The sequence below is a fragment of the Pongo pygmaeus genome, chromosome 5, assembly GCF_028885625.2.
Source record: "Pongo pygmaeus isolate AG05252 chromosome 5, NHGRI_mPonPyg2-v2.0_pri, whole genome shotgun sequence".
In the NCBI taxonomy this organism is placed as follows: Eukaryota; Metazoa; Chordata; class Mammalia; order Primates; family Hominidae; genus Pongo; species Pongo pygmaeus.
This window is the reverse complement of record NC_072378.2, coordinates 28,462,681-28,469,557: the sequence shown is the minus strand read 5'-3', so window position 1 is coordinate 28,469,557 and position 6,877 is coordinate 28,462,681. Positions and strand designations below refer to the sequence as shown.

The following is a 6,877-nucleotide window of genomic DNA, read 5'->3' as shown; positions in this document are numbered from 1 at the left end:
CAATATATCACATTAATGGAATAAAGGATAAAATAATATGATAATTTCAATAAATGTAGAAAAACTATTTCACAAGATTCAACAACTTGCATGATAAAAACTCTCAGTAAATTAGGTATAGAAGGAATGTACCTCACCATAACAAAGGCTATATATGATAAGCCCAGAGCTAACAAACTCAATAGTGAAAACCTGATTTTCCTCTAATATCAGGAACAAGCTGAGGAGGCCCACTCTCACCATTTCTATTCAATATAGTACTGGAAGTCCTAGCCAAAACAACTGGGCAAGAAAAAAGAAATAAGATATCCAAATCTGAAAGGAAGAAGTTAAATTGTATCTGCAGATGACATGATCTCAGTATTTTTTTTTTTAGTTCAATAGGTTTTTGGGGAACAGATGGTCTTTGGTTACATGGATAAGTTCTTTAGTGATGATTTCTGAGATTTTGGTGCATCCATCACCCAAGCAGTGTACACTGTACCCAATGTGTAGACTTTTATCCCTTACCCTCCCCCCACACCTCCTGAGTCCCCAAAGTCCATTATATCATTCTTATGCTTTTGCGTCTTCACTTAGCTCCCACTTATAAGTGACAACACATGATGTTTGGTTTTCCATTCCTGAGTTACTTCACTTAGAATAATGGTCTGCAACTTAATCCAGGTTGCTGCAAATGTCATTATTTCATTCCTTTTTATGGCTGAGTAGTATTTCATGGTGTATATTTAATACATAACACATTTTCTTTATCCACTTGTTGATTGATGGGCATTTGGGCTGGTTCCATATTTTTGCAATTGCAAATTGGGCGGCTATAAACGTGTGTATGCAAGTGTCTTATTCATATAATGACTTACTTTCCTCTGGGTGGATACCCAGTAGTGGGATTACTGGATCAAATGATAGATCTACTTTTAGTTCTTTAAAGAATTTGCATACTGTTTTCCATATTGGCTGTACTAGTTTACATTCCCACCAGCAGTGTAAAAGTATTCCCTTTTCACCACATCCACGCCAACATATATTATTTTTTAATTTTTTTATTATGGCCGTTCTTGTAGCAGTAAGGTGGTATCACATTGTGGTTTTGATTTGCATTTCCCTGATTACTAGTGATGCTGAGCATTTTTCATGTTTGTTGGCCATTTGTATATCTTCTTTTGAAAATTGTCTATTCATGTCCTTAGCCCACTTTTTGATGGGGTTATTTGTTTTTTTCTTGCTGATTTGTTTGAGTTCCTCGTAGATTCTGGATATTAGTCCTTTGTCGGATATATAGTTTGCAAAGATTTTCTCCCACTCTATGGGTTGTTGGTTTACTCTGCTGATTACTTCTCTTGCTGTGCAGAAGCTTTTTAGTTTATTTATCTTTGTTTTTGTTGCATTTACTTTTGGGTTCTTGGTGATGAACTCTTTGCCTAAGCCAATGTCTAGAAGGGTTTCTCCGATGCTGTCTTGTAGCATTTTAATGGTTTCCAGTCTTAGATCTAAGCTTTTGATTCATCTTGAGTTGATTTTTGTATACATGATCTTATATATAGAAAACCCTAAATACCCCACCAAAAAACTGTTAGAACTAATAAATGAATGCAGTAAAGTTGCAGAGTACAAAATCAACATGCAAAAATCAGTTGCATTTCTATACGCCAACAATGAACACTACCAAAAAGGAAATTAAGAATCCCATTTACTATAGCATCAAAAAGAATAAATGCTTAGGAACAAATTTAACCAACTATTGACATTGATGAAATTAATTGGTGAAGACACAAATACATGAAAAAATATTTCATGTTCATGGATTGGAAGAATTAATAATGTTAAAATGTCCACACTACCAAAAGTGATCCATAGATTAAATACGCTTTCTTATAGGCTGACCTAAACGTGAGGCAGATAGATCAAAGAGAATAATAGGTTTTGAAAGCTGTCAGCAAACATTAAAAATCGATTTATTCTCTTTATTTTAATACCCAGTAAAACTTGTGCACATATATGCCAAAAAAAAAAAAAGAAAGTCCAAGAGTTTTCCTACAGGTACAGTTTATAATATCCCCAAACTGGAAACAACAAACATCCATCACCAGCAGAATGGGTAAACAAACATAAAAAATTGGTATATTCATATTGCAGAATATATACACAGCAGTGAGAAAGAACAATTGTTAAATGCAACAACATGGATGAATTTCACATGTTCCTGCATAAAAGAAGCCAGGCATAAGGGAGTATTTATTATATAATCCTATTTATATGGAGTATGAAAATATGCAAAATTCAAAGATGATATTAGATGTCAAGAAAGTGGTTATCCTTATGGAGAACGTGATTAAGAGGGGGCATGAGGGTGGCTTCTGGAGGGACTGATAATTTTCTATCTCTTGACACAGCTCAAGTGACAAAACTTAGTTCTAGGATCTTATTTGATGGAAACAGTGGCAATACATTGAAACAGAAGATCTGGGTGGGAGTTCAAAGATATTTTCTCTTCATATACATTCAATGATCTATATATACTTGTATTTGGGCACTTTTCTGTATGCTTCTTATACTGCAATTAAAAATTTTCTTAAAAAATATGAAGTCACATTAAGAAAGACAGCATTACCATTATTTTAGAAACTCCATTTACCCCACTCTATAGTATACCTCTCTCATTCTTATGCTGAGATAACCACTATAATAATGTTTGAAATAATCATTCTCTTGCTCTTATTTGTTAGCTTTACTAATTATATTTGTATCCATAAACAATAGATATTTTAGGATGCTTAGTTTGTAGTTTCTATAAACGAAATTATGCCATATTTTTGTGTTTTTTTGTTATTGAAATATCAAAATATCTGATTTCCTGTGACTTCTAGGTTTTTCTGCATTGCATGTCATTGCTTTCGTAAATTGTTACAGCTATCAAGGGAAAATGTGTTAAGACTTAATAATTATAATAATTTAATTTTAAATTTGTTAATTTTGTACACAAACAATCTGTTAAAGAAAAAACAGAAAGAAAAGATAGTTCTGTTTCTTCCTTTCTAAGAATTATAACTTTTTTACTTTCCTTTTGTCTGGGAAGGAATGGAAGTCGCAATTTCTGGTATACCATTTGTAGTCCCAATCTCAAGTAAAGTGTTTTAAACTTTTTACCTTTAAGAATTGTTTTTTGTAGATTATTTTTATCTTTTAAAAATTAAGTAAAAGAAATTTCCTTCTATTTCTAGATTGTTAACAGTTGCATTGTGAGCAGACAGTGAAATTTATCCAATGTTGTTCTGCCTCTTTTGAGGTGAACATTTTTTTTTCCTTTAATTTCTTAATGTACTGAATCATAACACTTCTTCTCACGTTAAATTGACGTCCTGCTTTTGGTATAAATCTGGATTTGTTATGAGTTTTAAACATTGGTGGATTCAGCTTTTTTTTTTTTTTGATTTCTGATTTTATGTCCATTAATGAGATTGACCTATGATTTTTCTTTCTCTCATTGTCTTTTTCTGGTTTGGTATTACGATGAAGGTGAAAATGAGGTGAAAAGTCTTCCCTCTGTCACTATGTTTGGAAAACTTTGTATCCAATTGAAATTATTCTCCCTGGATTGTTTTGAAGAACTTTCAGGTGAAAATATCTGGGTTTAGGACTTTCTCTATAGGACAATTTTTGACTATTCAATTTATGTAACAGTTACTTGCTATTTCCTCTTGAATCGAATTTCATAATTGATAACTTTTGTAGAATTTACTGTTTTAATTTTCAAATTAATTGGGCAAAATTTTTTATACCATTGCACATACTGATCCATCTGCTGGATCACCTATTTGGCTTTTTTTTTTTTAAGAGAGAAGAGAGAGAGAAGTTTCGCTATGTTGCCCAGGATGGTCTCAAACTCCTGGCCTTAGGCAATCGCCCCCGCCCCCCGCCAACTCCCCCCTCCAACTTCCCCCTCCAACTCTCCCCTCCACTCCCCCACCCCCCTACCGCGTCTTGGCCTCCCAAAGTGTTGGGATTACGGGCGTGAGCCACAACGTGCAGCCTCTTTCTGCACTTTTTTCTTTTAAAACTAATTCTTTCTCATTTTTTAGGTCTCAAGAGTAAGTTTGGTTCCTAGGTGTTCACTGAACCCCTTCAGGCTGGGTTAAGAACAGATCCCTGCAAGCTGACACTTTGACCAGGTGGGTGAGAGAATGCGGGTGGTGCTTTCGTGGAGGGCAAGAGAAAGAGAGCGCAGCCTCCTCAGGATGCAGTTGCTGATAGAAGAGCTTTTCAGTAAATAAATGTTTCTCCAGCCCTTCTGGAATATGAAAAATCTGTGTAACAGACTTTGAGAGAGCCAGAAGCCAGGATGAAGAGGCAGGTCCCATAGAGCCTCAAATCAGGCTCTCAAAGAGTTCCCAGTAATGGGGAATGAGACTACCATATGCACCCCGTTGCTTTTACCACGCCTCCGGCACTCACAGGAGGGGGTCCACGCAGGCGTCGTTCGTTCCGGGGGCAGGCCTCGCGCGCGCCTTTCCTTCCTGTGTGTTTCCCACCGGCACATCACTAGTGGGAGGTCAGAATCCTGCGAGTCAAGGATGGCTGGGTGAAATGAAGAACTGAAATGAAAATACACAACCACTACGAAGTGGTTCGAACAGCAACTTTCCGGGCCTAAAGCCCGGCTCCTGCCCCCTCTACCACACAGCGCCACCACCGAGTGGTTGCACAAGATGATAGGCATTTTCTACATTATTCTCTAAGTGCCCGCTGTACTCTTGGGCTTTTAACAAACGTCTCACTAGAAAGTATTCAGCAGGGCCTAGTTTTGGTTACCTAGCGGAGCCAGGCCTAGGCCTCTATTTAATGTTAATTGCAGCTGTTGCAGCTGAATTGGACGCCAAGCTGAGAAGGTCGCCAGAGGGGGTCTTTCTCGTTCACCTGGTGATTTTCATTCATTTCCAGAGGGTCTCAATGCTGAATGCAAACTGATCATGTGTAGTAGTGATTATAGGGAGACATTCAATGCTTTTCTTTTTCCCTTTCTTTACAACTTTTTGTCACCAGCTGAGAGAAGCAACGTGGTGCATGTGCAAAATTTGGTGTAACATTTGCTGTCAAGTTAAGGGTAGGAGTTTGGAGAAAATCGAAATACTCACTTTGCATTACCTTGTTATTGTGTGACACTGGCAAGTTATTTAGCTTTTGTATAATTTACACTATCTTTGAAATTAGGTTAACAACAGAAATCATGTCATATAAGTAGAACCATACGATATATATAAAATCCAGGTTAATAGCCAATTTTACAACATTTCTTAAATTTTTTGCAGTTGCTAAGCCATAGGACCACGTGGCCTAATGGATAAGGCGTCTGACTTCGGATCAGAAGATTGAGGGTTCGAATCCCTTCGTGGTTGATTCTCCCTTTTTCACTGTCAAGCAACACTGCACAACCTCCCACACCACAAAATTATAGAATCCAAGTAATTTCGGAAAGTGAACGTGAATTCTCTGCAGTCCTTTCCCGTGGAAATGGGAAGTTGCATCACAGACCTCTTTGGAGTTGCGAGTGATTCAGGTGGGGCCAGCACACCATCTTTCAGCTGTTTGTACTTTGGAGGAAGCGCTTGGCCAGGCTGGCACACAGGTGCCTGGAGTCCGGGGTGGGATGGGGAAAGCGTGCGCCCTGGTCTGGGAGTATCCTCTTCCCGCCTGTTGAATGGGCTCAGTGAACTCAGTTGAGTGCATCTTAAGGAGCTTTATTCACCTGGTCCCGCAGGGGGCGACCATCACGTTTCCACTGGTCCCCAGTAGGCGCTCGGTTACAAGTTTGACTCGCAGACACACAAAAGAGTGTAACTTGAGAGCCTTGTCTTTTTGAGGTCAGTTTAAATATCGCCCCCTTTCTAATATTTAGAGGAGCTGAAGAAACACACGCCTTAAAACCTGCTCATGATTCAGATGGACGTGGTCGTTGACCGGAAGCTTCTTTCTCTGCCGGGGCCCGCGCCTGGGTTCTCCCTCACGTCGCGGGGCGAATTAGACTGTCGGCAATATCTGAGGAACCAAGGTGTTAACAGAGACCTGAAAACAGGAGAAGAGGCGAGCCAGGAAAAGATCTTGAAGAAGAGGAAGCAGCTTCTCCAAAAGGCGAAAGAGAGCCTTTGTAATGCCCTTTATAATAAACCAGTGAAAGTCAAAACAATTGTCTGGTCAGGAAGATATGAAAAATAGAACAACAAAAAAATTAAACCAGTAAACGTTAAAGCAAAACAAAAGGGGAAAGAATCTGGCCAAATACATTTGAATACTTTTATGAAATGGAGAAATTATTAGGACGACATGCCTTATTAAGTACGATTCAACAAGGAATAACAATAATGAACAGTCAAACTACGAAATAAATTGAAAAAGCTGTCAAACATCTTCCTACTGAGAAAACCCCATGTCCCATCACTTACCCAGGGTTTACGAGGTCAGGAGACCGAGACCATCCTGGCCAATATGGTGAAACCCTGTCTCTACTAAAAATAGAAAAAATTAGCTAGCTGGACGTGGTGGCGGGCGCCTGTAATCTCAGCTACTGGGAAGGCTGAGGCAGGAGAATCGCTTGAACCCGGGAGGCGGAGGTTGCAGTGAGCCGAGATCGCACCACTGCACTCCAGCCTGGCGATAGAGTGAGACTCCGTCTCAAAACAAAAACAAACAAACAAACAAAAAATCCAACAAGGCACGATCTCCTCCATAGTATAGAAAAAAGAAAAAAGAGGGAAAAGACCTACAACTATACTTGCAGAATGGCATCATGATATTGTTCCAGACAATGTACTCTAAACAGTTTTATTGAGGCATAATTCCCATGCAATAAACTGCACAAGTTTAAACTATGTGTAAGTTTTAC

General features: G+C 38.5%; 1 non-coding gene across 1 annotated transcript; it reads left to right on the top strand.

Moving 5' to 3' along the window:
• The first annotated feature begins 5,320 nt into the window (after positions 1–5,320).
• On the top strand, positions 5,321–5,393 carry TRNAR-UCG (transfer RNA arginine (anticodon UCG)). Its single transcript has one exon. It is a non-coding gene; the product is annotated as a tRNA-Arg (tRNA).
• The last annotated feature ends 1,484 nt before the right edge of the window (positions 5,394–6,877 follow it).